Source organism: Argopecten irradians, chromosome 7 (genome assembly GCF_041381155.1).
Source record: "Argopecten irradians isolate NY chromosome 7, Ai_NY, whole genome shotgun sequence".
Classification (NCBI taxonomy): domain Eukaryota; kingdom Metazoa; phylum Mollusca; class Bivalvia; order Pectinida; family Pectinidae; genus Argopecten; species Argopecten irradians.
The window spans coordinates 31,048,092-31,074,285 of NC_091140.1; the positions used below are offsets into that span (position 1 = coordinate 31,048,092).

At 37.4% G+C, this 26,194-nt stretch overlaps 1 protein-coding gene across 1 annotated transcript in view; it reads left to right on the forward strand.

Annotated features, from left to right (window-relative positions):
* Positions 1-1,700: 1,700 nt before the first annotated feature.
* The window catches only part of LOC138328127 (protocadherin gamma-A10-like), a 64,079-nt gene continuing 39,585 nt past the window's right edge, over positions 1,701-26,194 (forward strand). Inside the window, exon 1 of the mRNA XM_069274770.1 lies at positions 1,701-2,688. The gene's annotated coding sequence lies outside the window, so the exon portion shown is untranslated. The remainder of the gene's footprint in view (positions 2,689-26,194) is intronic.

The following is a 26,194-nucleotide window of genomic DNA, read 5'->3' on the forward strand; positions in this document are numbered from 1 at the left end:
AAAGTCATTTTATAATCTCCATGACTTGATGAATGACTAGTCTAGTTTATTTGTTTGTTTTTCCTGGAAGACCCTATATATATAAATCATGCTGGTCATCACTCACCGCTGGTCGTTGGTCTGTGGATCTCCCGTCTGTCAGATCAACACCATCTCGCTCCATGATTGGCATCTTCAGTCAACATCTGCGTCTTCCCTGAAACAGGAAACCGAGCTCGAAATAATTGCCCTAGACAAATTGAAAATATCATATCATTTGATATTATTGCGAGATACGACCCCAAGCTCCCAGAGTAGTCTGCTAGGTGTTCCTCTCCGATCTTCCTTCAAACTTAGTTCACGGCCAGCACAAGATAAATGTGACACGCGCAATACTCCCAAGATGGATATTCAGCCCCTTACACCTATAAACCGCTTCGGAACACTGACCAAGTTATAAATTTCCTGTACGAAGATTCAATTTGTATGAATAGTAAAATATCTGATGAAGCCAGTACAATAGATATAATTCAACATAGATGATTCCTGATTACTTTTGGCATCTATAAATATTGAAAATGGCGAATGATGTTGACATTGCGTTATACATCACTTTCATTGAATGATATATGCCAACGACTATTTTATAACGATAACCTCACGTGCAGACAATTAGTATGACGTCAGTCGGTGGTTTATGACGACATGAGAATATATTGCAAGGCAGTCTCGCAATCACGCGAAAGACTAAGACCCTTATATCTGGATCATATGCCATTCTGTCGGTTATTATACTGCAATACACATCACCTTCCTTCGGTAAATACCGGGATCTCTCTAGGTTGATAAACAACAATGTTAACATAAACATAAGGCAATTATTGTAATGTTTTACGTTAATTTCGAAATTTAATAAATAAAAGTTATGCCTGCCCTTATAACACCGAATTTGTTTTGTATATATACATGTACTTGAGTCTTCCCGCTAACATTATACATTTTATGCTGACATGGAAACTTTCACATATTTTAATTTGGTTTGAAAGCCAATGTATATGGAATGAAACGAACATGCATGAAAGTCATAAAATGAATGTGTTGTATGTTTTTTATTTAATTTTACTTTCAATCAAGTAAGATTTATATACCAGGAAGAAATGAAGAACAATGTCAGTTTCACCTTGACGCACATAACATTACGACATAAGTATGAGAAAATACAAAATTTCGTGACTAAAGTAAAACAAAGATTGATCGAAGTACCACTAACAAACTACACCTCAACAGATGATCAATAGCATCATATACTCTATTATAGCCTGGAACAATTACAGAGGAGGCAGGTTGTTCATTTGGCGTATGTCCTTGAAAATTATGACAAATGTGTATGACTTGGAGAAATTCAACACCGATCTGAAACAGACGACAGAATACCTGGAATGTTTCCAGCAGCTGGACAAACAAAAACAACATCAATCAATTAAACAATAACAATTACTCGAATTAGTGTTTTGTCCGAATGTTTGAGCAATCAATTACCGTCCTAGGAGAGACTGATGCGATGGGTTTGGCAGATCAATGGAAAGCGTGCCGCGCTAGCGACATCACACGAGGGTAAAACGAAACCTGACAAAGATGTGAAACAGTACCCGAATCGGTACAAAAACACATCACATAGACGTTCTCTGTATGTCTATAAAACATCGCCGAAATATAACGGTGTCTGTTACCACGGTACGCATGTGACAGTATTTACATACTTACATACGTTTCAGCAGCGGGGTATCAGAACAACGGACGGCGAGCTTACAATATACACAGGTTCACTCACAGAGATCGGAAATCGACAAGTGGAGATCGGACTCGTCTAGAGCAATATCAGAAAAGGGTTTTGTTGATTGGGTTAGTAATTGAACTAAGCACGTGTAATGAGCCGGTTTGGGTGATATAGTCGTTGTTGCAGTGAACAGCGTTAGAGAGTGAAAACAAACAGCGAGCGACAGCGCATTATCACTTTAAGACGGTGCGGTGACCATCTATCGTAGTAACACTTCAACAACTCGCTCTACACAAGAGTAGATCTATTACTAGCATATGTTCAAGATTGGCTGTTACGGAACGTAGCGGCAATACATAGAGACAAGACGAATTCTTGACCACATCTCGGCCTACTTGACCATTCCATCATACGGGAATAGGACCTCTGGGTAGAACTGTCGACTCGAGTTTGGGTTGTTAAAGAGTGTTTGACACCGTCCGTTATCGCCAAACTTCATTATAATGACGTTTATGGGAGACTTGCTATCTTGCTGTAGTGGCAGGCGACCGTAAAACTGTGTAATTATTAGTTCTAAGGAAACGTGCTTAGCCAATTAGAGACAAGGACTTTATCGGGACAATATGGATGCTGTTTGGGATAAATTTGAAATTTAATGCCGCTAATCCTCTCTAATTAACCAATGTGTCGCCGCTGTTTTGTGTTTTATGATTAGCCGTACTTGGCAGGAGGCTTGACCGTTGGTCACTCTATATTAGCTGTATAGCAGATGGAGCGTGTGAGGTAATAAGCTCGAGCACCCGGCTACCTCTCTCTCCGGACACTTCACGCTGACCAGGGGTCAGATAGCAACTGATGCTTCCCAAGGTATCATTCTTTAGAAGCTCTCGGCTGTAAAATCGGAACATCAGGCAGAAATCAGAAGAACTCAGGTGAGTAACTTTATCATACAGACGAAGGAAAACCAAAGGTTGAAATCTCTCTTAAGCGAAAAACTAGCTTCTACTTCAAAAGGTATCATATACACACAGTCCGTACTCGGCTATGGCGGCTGCTCTAAAAGGTTTCACAGTTACACCGGGGGTATCTTCACATTAAACCGCAGTCTTTTATTGACTAACAACCATCTCACTTAAACTTATTAAATCAAATTCGTATTAAGCAAACACCAGACCTGGAAGTTCATTTTCAATATTGTGTTAATTGTATGTTCGCATATGTGCTTCATAGTTATTCTAATAAAGGACAAGCATATCTAATCACTACCGTGTAGAAATGTCATTCATTATCGCATACTCAGGCATATAGGGTCATATTGAATATTACGGCATATTGTGTAGATCAGAGAAACATTGATTAATTCAAATAGCCGCGTGACAAATTCTGTGCAAGAGGTGAATTTAATTTCATATCACATTCGGCCTTTCGTCCTGGCCTCCAGTTGTGGGCGTGACGGCCCCTCCCCACGGGATTGTGTCTAATTATAGATTTGTTTTGTACTCCTACTCGGCTTGTTTACCCGTCCCTAACAAGACTACGTCAAATCTTGTTATCGGACTTATTTTACCCGAGCATTTGAATACAGTATTCATCTTTGACAAATAAAAAAACACATAGTGCTGCTCATATCAAAGCGATCATTTGGCAGTGCGACCGGACTGGTTGTCCCAGATTGATTTGTAGTCGATGTATGGATATTTTGGCTGCTCAAACATAGGGACCAACGCTCCCGTTCTCATCATAATGAGCATCGCCGCGGCGACATGCTCCAGTGAAATCAATCGAAATTAATAACGCGATGTTTGTTTTCAAAAGTAGAAATAATTCACATGTATGTACTAACCAAATAGAGGCTCTAACACGCGTAAACACGGGTAAGAATCGAATGATAATTAAAGTTGCGTCCGGTGGAGTAAGCTTTCTAAATACAGTGTAAAGGATTTGTATGTAAAACTCACACTAACAAAAACGGATTTAAATCAACCTGGTTTTACTTATTTACATTTCGTGTGAGCAGTGTAGCCGTATTGACGAAATTTTGGACTACACACTATACATGTAAATATATAATATATACATGTAGTTTGACTGTCCCGGGGGTTGAGCATTTTACAGATATGTACTTCAACTATGTCCCGGGGGTTAGAGGTAAGTCAGTGACGTAACTATTTATATAACCAGAATTATACAAGAAGTTCGAGGTATCATTTACTCCGGATAAAACTCTGCCCTCTCGTTTCAAATCTACTTAACCTATGTGATTGATGTACCAAAACCAGTAAAATTGTCAGTGGTAACACGATGTAATGCTTGTTTATGTCGATTGGTGGACTAGCCGACATGATATGAGCCATTTCGGCAGAGTATATACATCTTCGAGAGATTCGATGTTGCAGCACATTTTAGAACCGTACAAACACCGCACGCAAGGGGTTGACTTTAATGATCAATTCCAGGAGGCGTCAATGTCTTTATGAAATTGCTGTATGATGGTTTTTGACAGTTAGGAACAACTTTGTCTGGCACGTTTGAAAAAATAATATGTTTGAAGATAATTGTAGACTAAGTAATAATTGACTTTAACATATTGTTATGGAACGCCTGTGGAGTCTAGGACTAGGGCGGGTCTACTAGGTTCCATCAGAATGTCGCAAGTATGTTTCGGCATGCTGTTTAGTCGGCTAGTCATATGGAACCAGCTATTCCGAGACATTCTTGCACAATTTCTGAAAAATATTTCAAATACAACTTACATAATGAAAGGTATTTTTTCAATAACAAAATCGGCGCCATACCATTTGCAAAATCGTCAATATTAGTCATTTCAGAGTGCTGACATAAATACTTATCATGTTAAAACAACATTATTAACGAAGTTTATAAAATTCTATTCCAAGCACAGTGGGCGTCATTAATGCAATAGCCAATGTTGTAAGTTTTCATCATACATGAAGAAATATCAGTTAAATGTCGGTTACAAAAGACGGGATTCCGAATTTCAATGGTAGAAGATATGCCAGCGTTGGTTCAATTCACTATCAAAGGATTGAAATATTAAGACCAATTTAATAGAGTCAAATTCTTAGATTGCCATACGAATCCAACCTTTAGACTGCCATACCGGTACAAGTCCAATCCATAGACAGCCATACAAGTCCTTACCTAAGACTGACATACAAGTCCAATCCTTAGATTGCCATACAAGTCCAATCCTTAGAATACCATACAAATCCAATCCTAAGCCTGTCATGCAAGTCCAACCCTAAGACTGCCATACAAACCCAATCCTTAGACAGCCACACATATCCAACCCTTAGACAGCCATACAAGTCCAAACCTTAAACTGTCATACACGTCCAACCCTAAGACTCATACAAGCCCAACCCTTAGACAGCCATACAAGTCCAACCCTTAGACTGTCATACACGTCCAACCCTAAGACTGTCATACAAGCCCAACCCTTAGACAGCCATACAAGTCCAACCCTTAGACTGTCATACACGTCCAACCCTAAGACTGTCATACACGTCCAACCCTAAGACTGTCATACAAGCCCAACCCTTAGACAGCCATACAAGTCCAATCCTTAGACTGCCATACACGTCCAACCCTAAGACTGTCGTACAAGTCCAACCCTTAGACAGCCATATAAGTCCAACCCTTAGACTGTCATACACGTCCAACCCTAAGACTGTCATACAAGCCTAACCCTTAGACAGTCATACAAGTCCAATCCTTAGACTGCCATACAATTCCAATCCTTAGACTGTCATAAATGTCCAACCCTTAAACAGTTATACGCGTCATACGCTTAGACTGTCATACAAGTCCAATCATTAGACTGCCATACAAGTCCAAACCTTAAACAGCCATACAAGTCCAATCCTTAGACAGTCATACAAGTCCAACCCTTAGAATAGCCATACAAGTCCAATCCTTAGACAGTCATATAAGTCCAACCCTTAGAACAGCCATACAAGTCCAATCCTTAGACTGTCATACAAGTCTTATCCTTAGACTGTCATACATGTCCAATCCTTAGACTGTCATACAAGTCCACTCCTTAGACTGCCATACAAGTCCAAACCTTAGACAGCCATACAAGTCCAATCCTTAGACAGCCATACAAGTCCAATCCTTAGACAGTCATACAAGTCCAACCCTTAGAATAGCCATACAAGTCCAATCCTTAGACAGTCATATAAGTCCAACCCTTAGAACAGCCATACAAGTCCAATCCTTAGACTGTCATACAAGTCTTATCCTTAGACTGTCATACATGTCCAATCCTTAGACTGTCATACAAGTCCACTCCTTAGACTGCCATACAAGTCCAAACCTTAGACAGCCATACAAGTCCAATCCTTAGACAGCCATACAAGTCCAATCCTTAGACAGCCATACAAGTCCAATCCTTAGACAGCCATACAAGTCCAATCCTTAGACAGCCATACAAGTCCAGTCCTTAGACAGCCATACAAGTCCAGTCCTTAGACTGTCATACAAGTCCAGTCCTTAGACTGTCATACAAGTCCAATCCTTAGACTGTTATACAAGTCCAATCCTTAGACTGTCATACAAGTCCAATCCTTAGACTGTCATACAAGTCCAGTTCTTAGACTGTCAAACAAGTCCAATCCTTAGACTGCCATACAAGTCCAATCCTTAGACAGCCATACAAGTCCACTCCTTAGACAGCCATACAAGTCCAATCCTTAGACTGCCATACAAGTCCAGTCCTTAGACTGCCATACAAGTCTTATCCTTAGACTGTCATACAAGTCCAATCCTTAGACTGTCATACAAGTCCAATCCTTAGACTGTCATACAAGTCCAGTTCTTAGACTGTCAAACAAGTCCAATCCTTAGACTGCCATACAAGTCCAATCCTTAGACTGCCATACAAGTCCAATCCTTAGACAGCCTTACAAGTTAAAACCTTATGCTATACAAGTTCATTCCGTAGACTGTCCAACCTTTAGAATCATTAAGACACTACAGTACCTACACGACAGTTAACATTGGTAAACCTCTCATAGATTTAATGGAACATTCTGCCGACTGATAAATGAGAATTTATAATGTAACGTTGGTGTTTCCTTTTTAATTGGATTATTACGGTTACCTTACTGAAGTGCTGAATCTCCTTTGTGACCCAAGCATGATATATAGTTTTCAAAGATTGTAAGATGATCTCCCGTCCTGTTTCCTGATGATGCAGACATAATGCCTGTAGTATTGTTCCACTGATTCCATGCAATCATAGACATGTGTTCAGGTGGACACGATGATTTGTCAATCCTCGAAAAAACAATATGATAAGTCATAAGTAAATGTCATATTATTTCAAATACATGCTAATAGGGTATTTTATATAGTGGAATTTATCTAAAAAGGGCAATAAATGGTTAGGACAAAAGTTCTGTTATAGATACGTGTTTGTTTAATTCAGAGATAAATTATATAACAATAACAAACTGGGTCACATGTAACTAGCCAGAGAATATTCTTGATCTTGCATTGACCTTATTTTAATATTTTATTTGTCTATAGTTCTAACTGTGACTTTCCAAACACTCTTTTAACGGTAAACGCCAGGATTTCTTTATTTATCTGTCCATAGTAGTTGGCCTTCACTAATGAGATTTTATGGCATTCGGTAAAATAAAACTTCCATATATTCTTTTGTCTATATCTCAGAAGTGAAATAGAAACAAAGGCTCCCCTACTGACGATAACTCAACTAAAGGTCAAATGTGAGATGGCGTCAAGAGAAACATTGAAATTTTGAATTCGGCTGATTAGACAGAAATTTCTGGTTCGTGTTAAGAGGAAGGAAGCAGGTGAGGTCAATATCTGTATCCTTGTGCCCTTTCTGCTGGGATTAAAAAAGAGATTCTTTCGTGGTTTGATGTGTGTTTTCAATAGTTGTCCATGTTGTTACCATGTTCGTTTTTGTAGCTGATTTGCATTTCGTAACAAATCATTCAAACGGAAAGAGACCCAAGTGTCTGAATTCCTAATTCAATAAGTCATTAAGTTAATCGGGGATATGATCCGTTCCTTAACAGACATTTAAAATTTAATCTTGAGTTGCCATTTAGCCATACTTTTTACTCAATTTACAAGATTTTACTGGCTTTAATCTGTCTTGGCTTGATTGACAATTGATGCGATATTGAATGGAAAAGATTAAATACACTACAACACGCAGTCTGCCTTATATTGTAATTAAGATTTTCAACCCAATTAATTTCTTTTCTTGTTTTTACTAAAATAAACTAGTAAATTTCCGTTCTTTTTATGAGCAACTAGAACAATTGTTTTCAATTTCATTGCCTTTTTAATTGTCTCGTTCTAAAACTTTAAATTTTTGTCATTAGATGGGCGAGATTCACCTTAATTCGTTTTTGCACGCACATATTTTAAAAGACTTATGTGCATTTGTCAACATGTTATATCCTATTCCACCTCCTGAATCCATGAATCTGAAATCAGACCCCGCTGTCCTGTTTCTTGAGAAAGAACTGTCACGCAAAATGACGTATTTTGATGAAGTTGTAGTCTTCGCGAATAATGAATTAGAAAATAGCCCTTCGTCTTTTTTTAACAACCGGAAATTGTCATCTTGAATCACCAACTAACAAGCAAACGGAAAACGAGGGAAAGAAAAAATGAAGAAAAAAAACCACGACAAAAGCCTAAGCGAAGGATATGATTGTTTTTGTAACTTCGTTGCTGATGATCTCCACATGTAATTGTTAAATCCAAAAACACAAAAAAAAAAAAAAAAAAAAAATTGGAGAGGGTAACGTCTAAACAATTGATGAATATGTGCTTTAAAGACCAGACATCGATACAATGATGTAATAGTGGGTTGTTGTTTAAAACTTTTATTTATTTATTTATTTATTTATTTATTTATTTTTGTCCATCATTAACCATTACAGTCATGGTAGTTCTTAATGAATACGACAAATTCGACCATAGTAAAAATACATTTCGTCGCCATCATCATCGTCATCAACAATAACAAAAGCTTAAATAACAACGCTACAACATATATCGATCGGCATAAGACATTAGAATATGTATTGTGTACCAATCCGTACAAATTGAGAGAGAGAGAGAGAAAATACCAAGAAAGCATATATCGCACTAACTGGTCGTTAACTCAAAAACAGATATAAGCAGTTACACAGATTTCATCTGACATGCTACGACTACATAAAAGAGGTAAATTTTCATTTCTGGGACGGGTTTCTTGCGTAGTCGCTAACTGTTCTCTTTGATAGATGTCCATGTTGTAAATGAAATGATTTGAGAAGAAACCACTTACTGTATCGTGTACGCTGTATAGCGGAAACGGTAAAAATGAGGCGTCATGAAAGTAGACCTAGGCCTGATGTGCTGTGGTTTTGTTTTCTTCTGCAGAATAAACCTTATATGGGGTTTTTTCAGAGAACAAAATAAGACAGATGACATAGGGTTTGTTTGGTGCGTTGGCGATGGATTGAGATATATGATGTCGGCAGAATATACGTAACAAAGTATAAGCACCTAATACTCTTCACTTCTAAAAAAACAAATACTGAAGCAATTGCCCTCCCTATCTCCTCATCAAGTAATCCTCATATCTTTTATTCTTTCTGTCTCGCCACATCCTCCTCTCTCTCCCCCTCCCTTCCCCCTCTCACTCTCTCTATCCCTTCAATCTGAACCCCGTCATCCCCAAGTTTCTCGTTTCTAAATAGTGACACAGTAGGATATATGCTCTCCCCTGTGGTGAATATGCATTTTATTAATATACAAATGTAATGAAAAGGATGTTGAAAACTTATTGGTTTTTGTTCCCCTTAATCCCACCCAGGTTTTGGAATGCCTGCTAATATGCGTTCACAGTGATGTAAATTTACAAAATGAGACGCAGTTTGCGTTTCCTACAGTATAATTAAAGATGCTCCACCGCTGACAAATGGTATTTTTCACTATCAAAAACAGGAACAGACGATTTAGTATTTTTCTTCAGTTACAAAAGTTACTTACTTTACACCATTACCACCATTGAAAAGTTTGAGCTTCTAATTTTACTTCAAGTTAAAAATATGAAAATAATTAATTGCATCCCGAAAAAATTCCGTGTCACTATATCCTATATGGAATGAAGTACTGATTGCGCATGCACCAAAGGCGAAATAAATTGTTTTATATTATTTTTGTGTTAATTAGACATATATATACATGATTAAACACCAATTATTGTTCAAAGGATGAATATAATTTATGCTCTGTCGGCGGTGGAGCATCTTTAAAGTTAATTCCTTGGTAACGCATTACTCCCTAAAACTACATTATTTTGAGAGAAAACGACGTAAAATTCGCCCTCCAAATAGTGACGTCACAATGTTGATACCTACCCACAAGGGCAGATAACTCTGTACTTTGCAATGTAACAAATAACAATCAAAACTTTTTTTAGAAAGATGACTCCAATAAAAGAACGTACGACAATAACGCCATTAAGATTACTGTGACGTAAACGTATTTTTCAATTGACGTAATTTTCCTGTTTTATTAATGTTATGTTGAATTCTTGTCCATTCCCCGATTTCTCTAAACAAACTTCAGTAAAAAAACTGACCTAAGTCAATTTTATTCACATAAGTTAAATGAGGAGAAAAACTTAAGTTTTGACTTAAGTCGGTACTTTTGTTTCGAGAAATCGAAGCCATATGTCAGTCTTATCCGAGTTTTTCTCCGACTCCGGACTCAAAGACTTTGATATTTTGACAGTTTTGTGTCTGGTATTCCTATTTTTAACACGTGTACCCCCGCCCTCCGCCACCCCCCCCCCCCCCCCTCCATCGTCTATGCCCGATAGATGACCGCCTTAATTATCCTCCGTGACAATAATTCGTACATGGAAGGGAAAAACAACATGGCGGACATATTACAATGTAAATAATATGTCATGCTTATATACAGACTTCCGTGTCTGTTTTTGTGTCCTTTTTCTTCGTTCACACCAGAGACCATTGTACACGCAATATAGGTGTATAGTTGAACCGAGAAAACCCGGATGTGGTCCCGCGATAAGACAAATAAAACCTATTTAGTTACGTTTTCTTATATATTCATCTATCTTGACACCATGGAAACGCGATAGGCTATGGGGACTGGTTGAAATTACATCTTATTATATAACGAAAACTGTTTTCAGTGTTGACATTCGGAACGACCTTCAGGTACCATCAGCGCCATCGTTCAGATACATGCAAAACCTTGATATAAAATCGCTGCTAAATAACGTGAAATTGTCCAACTAATTACATGAGCCGGTGTTCAGGGCTCAAGGTCTTCCATACAAAAACAGGGAATTGATTAATTTGATATCAAATTATTCAAATTTCAACTTCCTTGTCAAATAAAAAGTCTGAACAATATCTGAACCCGCCAACAGCTTGCTTTAATTAAAACCAACATTTATATCTCCAATGTTTTCCCAATTGGTATTTCCACAACAAAGTATTGTAAAAGGACAGTTTTGTTACACAACCAATAATGATAAGTTATTGTTTCCAAAAACGTAGAGGTCTTAGAGGGTCTCCTTTACAATCTTGTAGTTTCTATAATGGTATAAGATTAAGGTGTTAGGTTAAAAAAGTGTGTCGTGCATTTTGAATTTAACATTTTCTTTTTTCATTAGTCTTTTTTTACCTAAACTTTGTTGTCTTTTTGTTGACTTTATTGACAATGTGATGTCTGAAGGTTTAAGATCTACAGATTCGCCGTTAGGTCATTGCCAATGGTGTCTATAGAAGTATTTGGTATCTCATCTCCATGGCCGTAGTGGCCTTAGAAAAGTTGTTTTATCCTGTTGTGTCGAGATGACCGATCCCTGGTGATGGTCACTTGTCGGCACAGTCCAGTAGCTTGTCCTTATGGTCAGTGGTAACTTATGACTGGACAACGATAATTCAGCCAGGTAAATTTACGAGGCACTTACTCGCCAATAAAACTCACTCGGCTGGCCGGAGCGAGACAATCGGTCATTCCTTGACCACTGATGTCCAGCGTAATCCGGGATCTTAACCAAAATCCCGGGCGATTTTTATGACTTCCGTGGTGGCCAGTTCAATGTTCTTAGTATTTAATTAACACCTATAAACTTTAAGTCTGTGAAATATCGCTGGTTTGAAATAACCGGCGGTGATAATTCGCGACGCACCGTGGTCAATTGGCGTGAATTGATGTTGATATCGAAATTATCGGGGTACTTAATCGTGTGGGGTTTATGTTGAAAGCCTAGACTATTTAAACTAGCTGTGTTTACAGGTGCGTCAATATCCCACTGTAAATAATGTATTTATCAAAACAAACCATTGGTACTTTGAAATATCTCCATGTTACAAAATTTTAACTTTCGTGTACCGTGGTACTTCATTGGTATCTTGTAGATCTTTGGAACCGGATGCCGTGTTGAAACATGTTATGATGATGATATTTTCAACATTTTAACATGAATTCCCAAAATAAGATCAAAGAATAACTAAGGTATTATTTTCAATTGGGATCCTTTTATCAGTCATATCTCTAATATATCAAAAATTTATGTCCGCTTTTACTCTTTAAGATTGTATATTCTTGAGACAAGAACCACCATTTTGTCGCTACGTTACAATGAAATGTTTGGGGTTTTTTTCTATTTGTACTTTACTTTTTTATTCCATCGATAAAAGTCCATAATTGGAACATGAAAATAAAATAATAAAATTCACACGTCTATACTGTTGACCGTTTACATATATATGTGTGTGTAGACCATTTGTTGGAAGAACGAATTCGTTATATATTCGGTAGACTACAAACGTTTAGGTGATATTGAAGTGGGTAGTAAATCACGGTAGACAATATACGTTTGTATATGTTAAAAGATTTATGTCTGTGATAAATGGAAGCATGCCTTCTTCGTTGCGAGTATTTCAATAAAGAGACACCCTGATAAATTCTTTATGTGATGATATCCATCTATATCTCTTCTCGAACTTTTATCGCAAGAAGAATACACTTTGATGGTAACTATAGGTCAAAGTCCATTTCAATATTTCCCATGTATACATATCACCCTCGAAGTTCGTTCCAGTCTAAATGTGTCCGGAGAGAATATAACGCGCTCGTTTTGTACGTTACAAAGATAACTTAAGCTTCGAGCAACACGTTTCCACGAAACACCACTTTCACGTAAATGTCAGAAATAGTATGTCATGTGCGTTTCTGAAATTGGAGCTAGATAGCCGAACATTTATTCTAATTATCACAAATTGCGTTAAAGATAGTTTTTCCAGTTATATGATGTGAAATCATGGTATTTCGACGATCAATGGAGGAAGTTTATATGCCATCAATCTTTTAAAGTATAGGTAACAAAATAACTGTTAACTTTCTACTTGAACTTTACTATAATACAGTCAATCTCGCGTTCTGTGCACTTTTCAAACACACCAAACACATTTTGTAGGTTTTTATTACATTAAACCGCCGTTGATTAAATTTCCCCTGTTTTCTTGAAAAACTAGTAGATGAAACGAGATTTTCAATCGCTTCTGGGGTCTAAAAATGTCCCCACTTCGACGATAATTGTTAAAAGTTAGAACCCGTTTAAGATGCGATTCAGCGACATTGCTCCATGCATACTAACAATATAGAATCTAAACACCACTGCTATAACACGCACAACCGTTTAGTTTTATTGAAGTTTCCGTAATAACATCTCCGACTGTATACACGTGTACTTTATTTACATCCAAATGTAGTTTAGCGCATCGTAACTTGTTAAAGTTTTTAACCAACTCAATGCGTGTCGGAAAGCAGTAAACTGTAAACTGTAAATGGAAGTAAAAGTTTGTATATCGTAGGTGGGAATAAACATAGTGGTTTTTTTATGAAACTAACATGTATGCATATAAATGACTGGCACGTGCAGTTCCCTACTCCCGCGATGGACGTTTCAAGTTTTAAAGAACTATAAAGGATATTGATTTTAACGAATGTTTTGTTCTAAGATTACATGACATGCATACATAAGTATAGATACGATCTGTAAATGGAAATGATTTTTATGGATAAAAATCATACTATATATCCACATGGCTACTGATGTGTCACGTATGACGTCATACACCAACGATTTTTATTGCAAAGTTTGAATTTTCGATTAAATTGCAGAGTAGTCTCGCTGTCATTACGAATGGTTGTTGGCATATTCATCAGTCGCGTTCAAAGGCTGTAAATTGCGTCCTAGAACAAAATCTGGTCCCATGGAAGTTTTTAGCGATTTTATCGTCGTTTGCAAACTATAGGATTTTATTTGATCTTTTTGAAGCGAAAAGTCACTCTCTCCGCGTTGCTATCAATGCAAGTCTTTTAAACTTTACTATAAACAGAACCCGTAAAGAAATGATGTCTTTTGAAACACAACTTTCTCACTCTTATAGATAGTTTAGAATTTTTACTACTTTCGGTTTGCTATTTATGCTGTGTCGGCTTTCATTTGAATTTAAATTCGCCACAAAGCGGATAATCTATGGAAAGCGTCCGGTAATGTTGTTTCACAAACGGATAATAAAAGACTCAAAAGGCGCCATGTATCTGTATTTCACAAATCAAATACCAGTAAAACATCAAATGTATATGCAAGTAGAAAAAGACAAAACGACTTTTTTTTATTCTTTTTTGAAATAGATCAACAGAATGAGAGAGTTACTTCCGCGTTCAAAAGTAAGGCTTCAGATATCACAGACGCTTCGTACATTATTGAGATTTCCGTCGATATAAATAGCCCTTCTTCACTCATTGGCTCGTTAATATTCTAAACACGCAGTGATTGGTCACCAGTTATCTGAAATGTCACCATTAATGTTGGGGCACAATTTGGCAAATCAATTCATTGATAACAAATAAAATCCAATTGATAAGGTCGCTAAAATCAATCGATTAACCAATTTATGATCTTGTCAACAATTATTTTAGAATTTTTTTATCGTTGACGCGCTTTGGAAACAGAATGTCTTTCTTTGGGAATGAAAAATACTACCCTACATACTAGTTTATAGAATTTCATTATAACATTTTTTATACGAAAATAATGTTACCGAACATCTAAGGTCAGTTTAAGTTTTCCTGCTATGTGATTGGTTGTTTATTGGAAGTGTATATGCGTTTTGGGAGCCTGTTGTATGTTCATGATGTGTCTTCTTTGGAAATCTGTAACGCTTTCACATTTGATGGTGCTGTCTCGCTGAAGCAGGATGTTCAAGACAACGAACAACACACCCCGCCCTGTCACATTATACTGACAGTGGGAAAAGCAGTCACGCCACTTCCCTTGTGGATGTGCTGAGTTACTTATCTTACAATGCGCCTTCAAAATACATCGTGTTGACTAGTTAAATATCTTGGCGATGGTACGTGTACTTTCATTGGCCATAGTGTGAAACGGATATACGTCATAGGGATGTAAAAGCCCAAACAATGGACGCTGCCAGACACGCGAAAAGTAGAAGGGTTTAGAAGGACCTAACTTCTTGGTTTGGAATGTTACTTGTCATTTTACAAAATGGCATCTATCGCAGTGGAGAACGAGATATACACTGTATGACAGAATGGTGATGAGAGCGAGGCGAGGTGGGGTGAAGATGATTGGTGTAAATGAAAGTCCATGTCGGTCAGCCGTTATCCGCCTTGGTCACTATCGAAGCTGTTAATCCAGAACGCTTAATGGACTATTTTGATGACATAATGGCAGCATATTTCCCCGTTGTTTTCTCGTCCTATCGGAAGCAATTTGTAGAGGAGGACAAATCACGATATACTCGTATTTGTACCTACAAACACGCACGCAAGGGTATTCCGAATGACTTGCGACATGCGAGCAACCCTGATTTACATGTAATCATTGCTAATTTATTCAGTCGTACGGAATGACAATTTGTTTTTTGCCTATTTAGTGTCTAAGTGGATATATGTGGGTCTTTCTGTGGCTTCAATGTTGTACCGACTCTGGGGAATCGAAGTTTACCGATCACGGCGTCTTATCCATACGGGGGCTATTAATTCCACCAACGTATATACGTTTTCTTAGCCTTGATTGCTTCTCGCACTAGGAAGTGTTTTTATCACAGTTTTAGTCTCAGCTCTTCATGTCAGTACTTTCCATTCTTGACCATACTTTGTCTAGAGCAATCATGCTTCTCCACCTTACATAAATTGTTTGTTTTGGTCGTTGGTTAAAAGACTCGATTTAGGATATATACATTTATGTAATCTGCGTTAAAGACTCCCGGGCCCAGTTTCATCAATATTCCTTAACTCAAGAAAACAGTTTAGCTTAAAATTATCCTTGGGGAAAACATTGCACAAGTTATGGAAAGTCCATTTACTTGATTTCCCATAACGTTTGTATAGCTTTCCTATAGAGAATTTTAAGTTAAGTTAGAGGTGTGGTTATATTGATATACAAATTATGTCAAAAAACGAGGGAAAGTTGCAATCAAGATCAGCACCGTAATTCTGTGTCAGAAATTCAGACGTAATGGAAAGATCTGCTTTCATTCGGGAGATTTAAATTTAGGGGCCTGGTTATACTTAAACATGCTTTAAAAACGGCGGAAGGATGCAACCAGTGTCAGTTAGGATATTTTGGGTAAGTAGATAGTCATACTATGCTGGTGATTGTCCCCTCCCTCACCAACACGGAGGTATGGGAGGGAACGTTATCAGTGATCCCGACCATCGGATTGTTAAAATGTTCTGTTACCTGGGCACAAGTTAAATAGCATTGAGGAAAAAATACAACCAATGCTACCCCCCGCCACCCCTCGCCACCCCTGAATGGCTATAACTGGATGTTAAGAACACCATTACCATCCCTGACCTGCGGACCTTGGGTTTTATAGCTTTTCATTCAGTCTCCGTTAGCAGCAATACATTGACATCGACACAAACATAAATCCTAAAAAACACAATACCCTCATGACAGCTCCGGTTTTCTTAATTAAATGAAAATTATTTTAATTCTAGCTTCGCTGCAAGACGACTTGCCAAATTACAAACATTCCGGAATGTATCGTGTTTCGCATTGACATGCCATCCTTAGACCTTAGTATTGCGTCCCGGCAGCTGTACCAACGGGCGATATATACGTTATGTCAAGGGCAGCGATTTCACCGAGTATATTTCGGGTAGATAATTATGGCTCCGGCAAGGGAACCTGGTGTTTTCTTAACAAATTCCCACGTACAGCAGAAGTCAATTTTGATCACAAAGGAAATTTTCGTCTTCACATTGAAAGCACATTTTAATGCTAAGTGTTCAAATTCGTTTATTTTGTTCAGTTCGGCTGACAGCTAATTTGTAACTCATTAAAGTTTTTCGAATTTAGTCTTTCAGGATCATTAGGGTTACCCCGAGGACAAACAGTCGAGGAGGACAAAGCGATAAACTTCTCCGTTAGAGATTGGAAGAGGAGTAAAAAAACTGATAATGTTCCCCGATAAAGTTCATGTCCTAATTCAAAGTACATAATACTGCATTCCAAAAATCAGAGACAACATAAATTTGCACTTATCCTCTGGTCCGTCTGATTATATATCCAGATATAAATAGTCTGTGACGTTTCCGATGGACTGCAGTAGTCGAGTGGACACATTACCACAAATCCTCCATCTCTGGGTCTCAAGTTCGAATTCCATGTTGGGCAGTTGCCAGGTACTGACCGTTGGTCGGTGTTTTTCTCTCTGGCTCTCTGGCTTGTCCATGTCATGTCATTAAAAGACCCTGACTGATGTTAACTAATCACAATCTGTAACATTTCTTCGGCTTTGCGTCTAGAATCAGTGAAAACAGTGAAAGACTTTAACTTATTCTGGTCAAAAATGTTCATAAACCAACCAATTATCAGATCTCATTGACAATTACGTATCTAAAACATGAAATAAATAACAAAAACTACAACTACTTCTGGTCTCAGTAATTTTGTCATCACTTCGAACCAGAATATGTGCAAATTGTTTGTTTGTTTGATTAATTAAAGTCCTATTAACAGCTATGGTCATGTAAGGACGGCCTCCTATGTATGCGGTGTGTTGTATGTATGTTGTGCGAGGTGCGTGTTTTGGGAGACTGCGAATGTGCAAATTGCAAAAATTTTGACTTCGCATGCCACCTTGTGATATTTTCACACTGTGGGTCTGATGCTGAAATCTGGGTTATTTCATGACACGGTCGAGAGTCGGGTTACATGTAGTCTACGTATTCTAAATCGTCTAAAACTTGGGTCAAAACGGAAAATTCGGTTGATTTGGCAATATTACTTGTTCTCGTACCAATGAATGATTGTGACCGTGAAAGACTGCCAGCGATGAAAAGACATTTTAACAAAAAGTACATGCGTTTGCTAAAGCTATACGTGTATTGTCGTTAGATTTAAATAAGAAATTGAACGCTTTCTCAAATTGGCGCCAAAGAACAAACTGCGATGGTATACTTGATTGTGTCTATAGATAGCCGGCGGTGTAGACCATTTGATATCGATGCGTCTGTCAGTCCATTCTGTTTCCCATCCATCCTAGTTAAGTAGCTCAATTCCACATTTCGTTCCGTATTAATAAACTAAGTCTAAAATTGCCGAAACTGTGGAGTGTTTTCATGTCTGTCGATTTTCATAATTCTTTTATGTGGACACAATGTCTAACAGAAATGCATTTGAATCGATTTAGTGTTTTCGTTATACATAGAAAATAATGCATTTTAAAACACATTTGATGGGATTTAGAACTATTTCGTAGTGAGGCGGTGCTATAATGGTTTATAAAATCTACAGCAGGACGCTGGGAGAAAATTATTAGTTGTTATCTTTCATCTAAGCTCTAGAAATAGGAGAAATAATGAAATTCGTGAGATCATAACAGAGGGAAATAGCAATGCTGAAAGCAATACGCTTTAAAGTAAAACTTAAGGATTAATCCGAACTGTTTAAATTTCCTGTTTAAATTTCCCGCTAAAATGCACAATCATGCAGACGATACATGAGAGGGTCCCTTTTTATTAGTCATGTCTTCTGCTTATCTTCTTTGAGAAAACACTTGGAGAAGGGATGTTAGAGGTAGAATTTTCCACATGTACAAAAAATACAATATTCTATTCAACTATCATAAAGGTTATACGTGTATATTTGCATACCCGGGTAACTGTGACGTCACCGACTTGTATAATATCAGGACAATTTTCCCATGGTGTTATCCGATCTCTGATCACAAAGGCTTCGGCGTCGTATTTCATGTCCTCATCACCAAATTATATACCCTAATTTACATAGATAGCGGCACGAAATTTGTAACTAAATAAAAATAAATTTGAAACTACCGTTGTAACAATGTCAGCCATAATACAGATGGCGGGAACTTGATATCTGCTATACCCCATAAGAAAATATCATGATAACAAGCCGTTCTCGGGTATATCTATATCCATATGGTAAATACATTTGTAATGCAATTCTTTATTACAGATAGTGTGCGTGTCAGTCTATATATATATATTATATATACACGTACCATGTAATGTATTCGAAATTTCTATTTCAAATTGTAATATGATAGTTTATGCTGTTTTCATTATCCGCTATGAATATTTGTAACTTTGTATATTTCCCTTCGTGGGCCTACGCTGGATCCGCGCGGTGATTAACAAGTGTAACAACATAGAAGTAACAACTACACCTAACAGAAACACTAACATTAAACCCTAGTCACTGCTGACAAGGGAATTCGCTCTATTTTTAAGGCGAAAGGAATATGTTTTCAGCTTATATCCACCGTGCGCTATCGCCTTAAGGTGTCCCATGACACCCGTCTTAACGCAATAACAGAGTTTAAGCCGTAGTTTCGTAGAACTGTTCGATTTGCCATGCTTGCTTCTAAATTGTTCCTTATTGTCGCATCATGACGACAAAGTACCTTCAGAAGCCTACTGTGCAATTTGGTTCCTAAAATGTTCTGTTTCATCAGTGCTGGTTTTAAGCTCCCATTTCGACAGTAATACCAAGTTTTCAACAGACACTCCTTCCATGCTATCAAATGTAAAAGAGAAAAATTATAATGACAAATTAAATTTATCTAAGCAACACTCAATGTGTAGAACTTCCAGATGCCCATTTTCTCCAATTCTAACATCTACTTCGGTAATATATACATGAGGGCCAGTTAGATAAACAATTTACTGCTGTGCTTCGTCAATTCTTTTCGAGGAATACGACAGAATTACACGGAGTAGGCTTCCTTTCGCTTTTTAATTTCACACGTATTTCTATATATAGATGATAAAGCGAATTACACAATGATCAAGCGGATGAATTAACAGTCAAAGCGGTGCCTTCCGCTGAATAAAAAACCTTTGAAAATGTCATCGATTTTCAAATAAATAAAAAAACGCGACTGCACCTTTTAACTTCAATCAAGAGACAGCCTTTCCGGATAATACGTGCCATCCGTGCCGATATTAGATAGAACATATTTCGCACGCATTAGACTAGCTACTTAACCGACTACGTTTAAAACCTCTTGTGTAACTTTTAAACGACGAATTGTATTATTTCATAATTCGATATCACTGCTTTATATCACGAACATTATTTAAAATTAGATTATGAGATAATCCGGTTATTTGCTTTTTGTTCTTTTAACATTTTAACTTCCGACATTCTTTTGGCGGATTATATCATTAGAGACACTTAATAACAATCGGGTTATACTGATTAAATTACCTGGTATTCAGACGTGTGGTATATAACCTTAAATCTGTTTGATGCTGGGGGCATTCAAGGCTATAGCTATTGTACTTTGCTTGATTCCGTGTGAAACACTAATGGATCTTTAGTGTATTTAGTCAATCTACTGCTGAGCAAATTGCCTTTGATCATAGCAATCAAATATTTATTAATATGACGATTTCAAACAAATCTATTATAATAGACTCATTATCTTCTCCATGGGGTATTCACTTCCGCTTTTTATAGGATGCATTGCCTTGGCGTTTGAACAAACGCTTTTTATTCGCCACGGTGCATCTAATTTTGACCGGAAGTGGTGCTGCTCCAGCCATTTCGGCATGTTTAACACCTGTCGAACAGCTTGTACATTTGCCAGACTTTTTATTCCGCGTCATTTCACCAATATGCACAAATACAACACCCGTTAGCTCCCATTCAGACTGGTCAAATTGAAGGTTTGTCCTGAATTAGGCCGGTCCCTTTGACCAGCCTGCCGTCATGCCGGTCGTTGAAACATATCCCGCTGTTTTAACATACGCTTGACCTGCACAACCTGCTCTCATCCACTCAGTAAATTTCATGTCTTCTTTAAAGATATCTAAACTAGCGTTTTATTTCCTTTAAAATGGAAATTGTTTTCATTGGTGTTGATAAGTTTTCGCCCCTTCCCCCTCCCATTCACCCTGTGATTATTGTTCACTTGAAGCCGGGGAGCACTGATGGTCCCTCCCCCTTTTGACAAATTAACAATATCTCAATCGCATGTTTTTCAATGAACAAATCAACAATGAATTCCGTAGAGCAGTTTTAATTAGAATATCTCGATTAATTCCGGAATCTTCATTTAACTATCAATTAGTTTAGCGGAATGAAAGGCTACTTTAATGAAACTGCTGGCTGAGTCGAAGATTTTCTGCCAGTAAACGATACTCAAACGGCTGGATTTTTTAAGAATTAGATGTTTATATGAATGCATGTATCTGAGGCTACATCGGAGACCGATCATTAACTATGAAAACTTGTAATCATGCTACAATTATTGAAGATATAAGTATATGTTATGTTGAACATACACATTTAAATCGTTTCATTATATATCATACTGTAGGTGAAACGGATGTTTACTCAAACTTTACATCTATATAAAACGGGAACGCTTATTCTTAATCTATAGACTAAGCTTAATTGCGAGTACTTTTGGCTTGCGTGTTGTTTCTAAGAAATCATCTATTCAGTGTGCACTATTGAGGTCAAAATAATCAGGGTGTATATAAATTAACTGTTAATTACCATCTAAACACACGTATATATTAGTGCACAGACAACTCAAGTAATTCCCATGTGTCAATTCAAATTATGTTTTAAATTGAACATGAAAAGAGGTATGCCCTTTTCGTGACGCAATTGTGATTACGTTCTGACGTAATGTGATTAAAGGGTATTAATTTTTACTCATAAATACTCAGGTATTGACTGATGTAACTTTTTCATTCTTTTAGGAGATATATGAAATGAAAATGCCTTTATTATGATTTTAATTAGCATACCGTAATACTTATCTATTGTTACACCTGACGAATACCTGTAAAATAGAGTCCACCACAGGAATCTCGCATGTAAAAGGTGTTTAATTTTGACCATTCTAAACCTGTTGACTTGACCATCGCTATTGTCCGGAGTGGTCAGTCTTACACCTGAGTGGTATAGCATGTCAATTAGTAGTACCTGTACAGGTAATAATTATTTTGATTAGAAGGTGGCCCAATCTAATGATTATCTTCGATCGTCCGGCCGATACTGACCACCCATTGTAATGGTCAAATTAGACTGGACATGTTGGTGTCGTAACTAGAAGCGTCACGCTCCAACGACCAGTCAGGAATAACAAGTTTCGGGGTTGGTTTTGTTCTCGAAGGACCTCGCGGCCGATTTCGGCCAAACTTGACCAGTGACATAAGTAAAACTGACCGCCCCCTCGGTGACATCCGTGCCAGGTCGAGTTTTACACACAATGCGTCCCGTTTATTCTAAACAATCTCATATAAACATTTAGTAAAGTGAAAGTAAGCAAGTGGGAAATTTTTGTTGTGATAGACAACACAGGACATCTGACCAAATCTTAGATCATCACTATCACATAATCCACTGCCTCCCGACTGGACTCCGGTGAGTTGACATTTATTTTCACTCATTCATCTAATATGTATTTTTACCATGTAACATTTTATTTTATACACGGTGTATTGATATGTTTGATCTATATCCCTATCTAATTTATCTAATTGTTCTATATCATGTCACAGATCTGATATCTGTAATTGTAAATCTACCAGAAATTTCAATTTCAACAGTGTTATTAGCTAATCAATTGGTTATTTTTTCATGACAATTACGATTTTGCTCATAACGTCTAATTTAACACTTGCATGTGAAAATGTAGATATAAGTACATGCATTACCGAGCTATTCTTTAAACGTTACCCCCACTCTCTCCTTCTCTCTCAGTCGCCAGTCTTTCCCTAACTTTCTTTTTGTAGCATTTCATTCAAAAGTAGACAAATTATGTACAGATTATCTCCTCTCGTGAGTCAAAGTTACGTCTGTAATCCTATAAACGGTTATGACCCTTTCAGACGAACCACTGTTTCCAATATAGATCATTCCCCTAACAAGTACATCAGAAACAGCCCGTATCATCATGTCGATTTCAAGAAACGAAATGTGAGTTCATCACTGTTCTTTTCCACTGGAGCCCGGAGTCACACTTTAACACTGTTTAGTGTCTAAAGCTATTTCATTTTCGTCTAAATTCAATTTAGAACCGGGCCATTTAGACTGTATTTTCTCGTACAGCATACACTGAAAGACGAACCCCCATATTTTTCACAATGAAGACTCTGGGTTGGCGTGAGAGCTGATTTGATATAGCTATTGAATTTGAAAAGATATTCTCCGATAGTTGAGAAGTGTACATGTATATGTGTAACAGTTACCTGTGATTGAAACTTCGATCTATTGCTTCACAAGCAAAACTGGTGATCGTTAGCAATGTTACTGTAGTATTACTTGTAGAATATAATATGATATCTTTTGTTAACATGCTTTTAAACAAACATAAATTATATGTACATGTAGGTACCTTGAAATTAATCGAAACCCCAACCTGTTGCTTCACAAACCAAACGCTGATCGTTTAGCAAGCAGTGATACGGTAGTATAAGAATATGATGTGTTTTGGTCAACATGCTTTTAAACAGTCATTAAATTCACGTTGAGGAGTTCAGAGGAAAACTTGCGATCTTTGGGAGTTGAGAGTGTTTCGTTGACAGGTGTCAACTATCATCATTGATACACAATGTTCAAGCATTGAACCGTGATCAAATCGAAATAAAACTGATGGTTGAAAATAAAGAAATGTCAAAATTTGGAAATATGCGTCGTCAAGTAATCCTTTATTTATTATTCATAACAGGAAATGTTTGTTACTAAAATAGGAAAAAGATACACAGTAGCCAATTATATAGTAATTTCCTTAATTGCCCGTGAATTGTGTTGTTTGACTTTCTCGTATTAGTTTGAAAAGACTATGACAGGCCCTTTTTACACCTAGATCACGTGCAGCGACCCCTAGCCTCATTAATACACGATTAGGTCTGTGTAACTCCCTAGCACTGGAGTACCAGCACGGGGAGTCATTAATCAAAACGTGTCGGAGACTTTTGTGTCCTGATGTTCAGCTAAAACAACTTTCCATCACATTCGGATTTGACGTAGAGAAGGAGAAAGGGAAGGATTTAGTTGGATGTTGGACCTGTCACTTATTCCATCCTTCCTTTGAAAGAATACCTTTCGATATTGCAAAGTCCCGGATCGGTTTGGAGGGGCGACTTGTCATTTTCCCCATCCTCACCTTTAAAGGGCCACTTGTCATATTGTGAAGTCACGGATTGGGTTGGAGGAAAAGTGTCATTTCTTCCGTGAAAAGTGTCATTCCTTCCACCCTAGCCTTTGATAGGACACTTGGGGTTGTTGAGAAGCCACGCTCACTTTTAGCCCCAAATAGGCACACCTTATGGCCGCCCCTTTCATTGAGAACTAATACAATTGTAGAGCCGCTCGAAACCACCTGTCATTTCTCACCCCAGTAAAATTGGTACAGAATGTCACCTTAATTAATTTTTAACGCAAAAAATATCTTAATTTGTATTACTCCTAATTAACTGGTGTACCGCCTGTAGTAATCATAGTATATGGTTTCACTGAGTCCTCGTCGCTGGGAAGGGCTTATTTGGGATTTATCCAAGGTCGTTCGGAAAGCTTCTCAATAAAGAAGCCGTTGCGCTCGAAATATATTGTCTTGCCAAGAAAGAACAACCTCAAATCAGGAAATAATCAAAATTAAACAGGAATCTCTATTGAACCGTGTATGTAAATCATAATTGACTTTCAATACTGTAACCTTCATGTGATATGCAATCTTATGATACGTTCGATATTCTCTCTAGTTTTCACACATTAATCCTTGTCACAAAGTTCGCAGTAAGTTAGCGTAATGCGGAGTCTCTCTATGGTCTCTGTACCACACACATCAATGTCGTGAACATTAATTACATTTTATTGATGGGCGTTCAAATCTGAATAATTCACACGTGGGGATTTTGAGAGGCCAGAGACCAGACTCCTTCCGACATTTGTCTGCACGCTTCAAAGGAACTCTTATGTCGTTCAGGCTTTGTACAGTAAGCAATGGTGTATTTAACGACAGACTTGTGCTACGTTAAAATGAATGATTCAAGGCAAATACCAACAGAAAGTTGTTTCCCCCTGATGATCAGACAAATTGTGTTTTTTCTATGAATTTAATATGAATATTGGAGCAATATGTTGTCGGTCTTGCAGACTTTCTCCCGCGTGCGCATGACTTGAGAAACCATAACAACACATTATGGCATATGAAATACAGTGAACAAAAATATAGGACTTCAGCATTGATTTATTGTATAAGATGATATACAAATAAGTTGTTGTTTCCTTGCCTCTTATAAATACTTATGGCTGTTCTGGGATATTTTGGTAAAGCAAAGTCTAAGTTTCCGGTGTAAAAACGCCACCGAACCCACGACGATTTACCGTCGGAAAGCTAGTAATAGAATATCAAGCATCATCATTATTTGATAGTCGTATTCCATTATTAATACTGAAACCATGGGTTTACGTTTCCAATAGAAATATGAATAATTACACATGTATACTCATAGGCATGTATTAATCTTAGAAACGAAAAACGGTACCCAAACAGAGATTCGTATTTACTTCAAAGTCGATGTTTCGAATTTTATCTTGATTTTATAGAGTTTGGCCAGGTTGGCGTTAAGTATTTTAAAGATAAAGGGTGGGTTTTAAACGTTCCTCAGATACATGTACGTGAGGTTTTAGTATGGTGGATAGCGGAGAGGAAGGTTCAGAAATCCTTCCCTGACGTTTACAGTTTGTAACACATATCTTCCTCATTAGTTACGATCGATTCCATTTTTCGGTCCATCTTACCAAACAACTGTCCCAAATTTCCATAGCTGATCTCAAAAACATAAAAAACGTTCATCTTAGAAAAA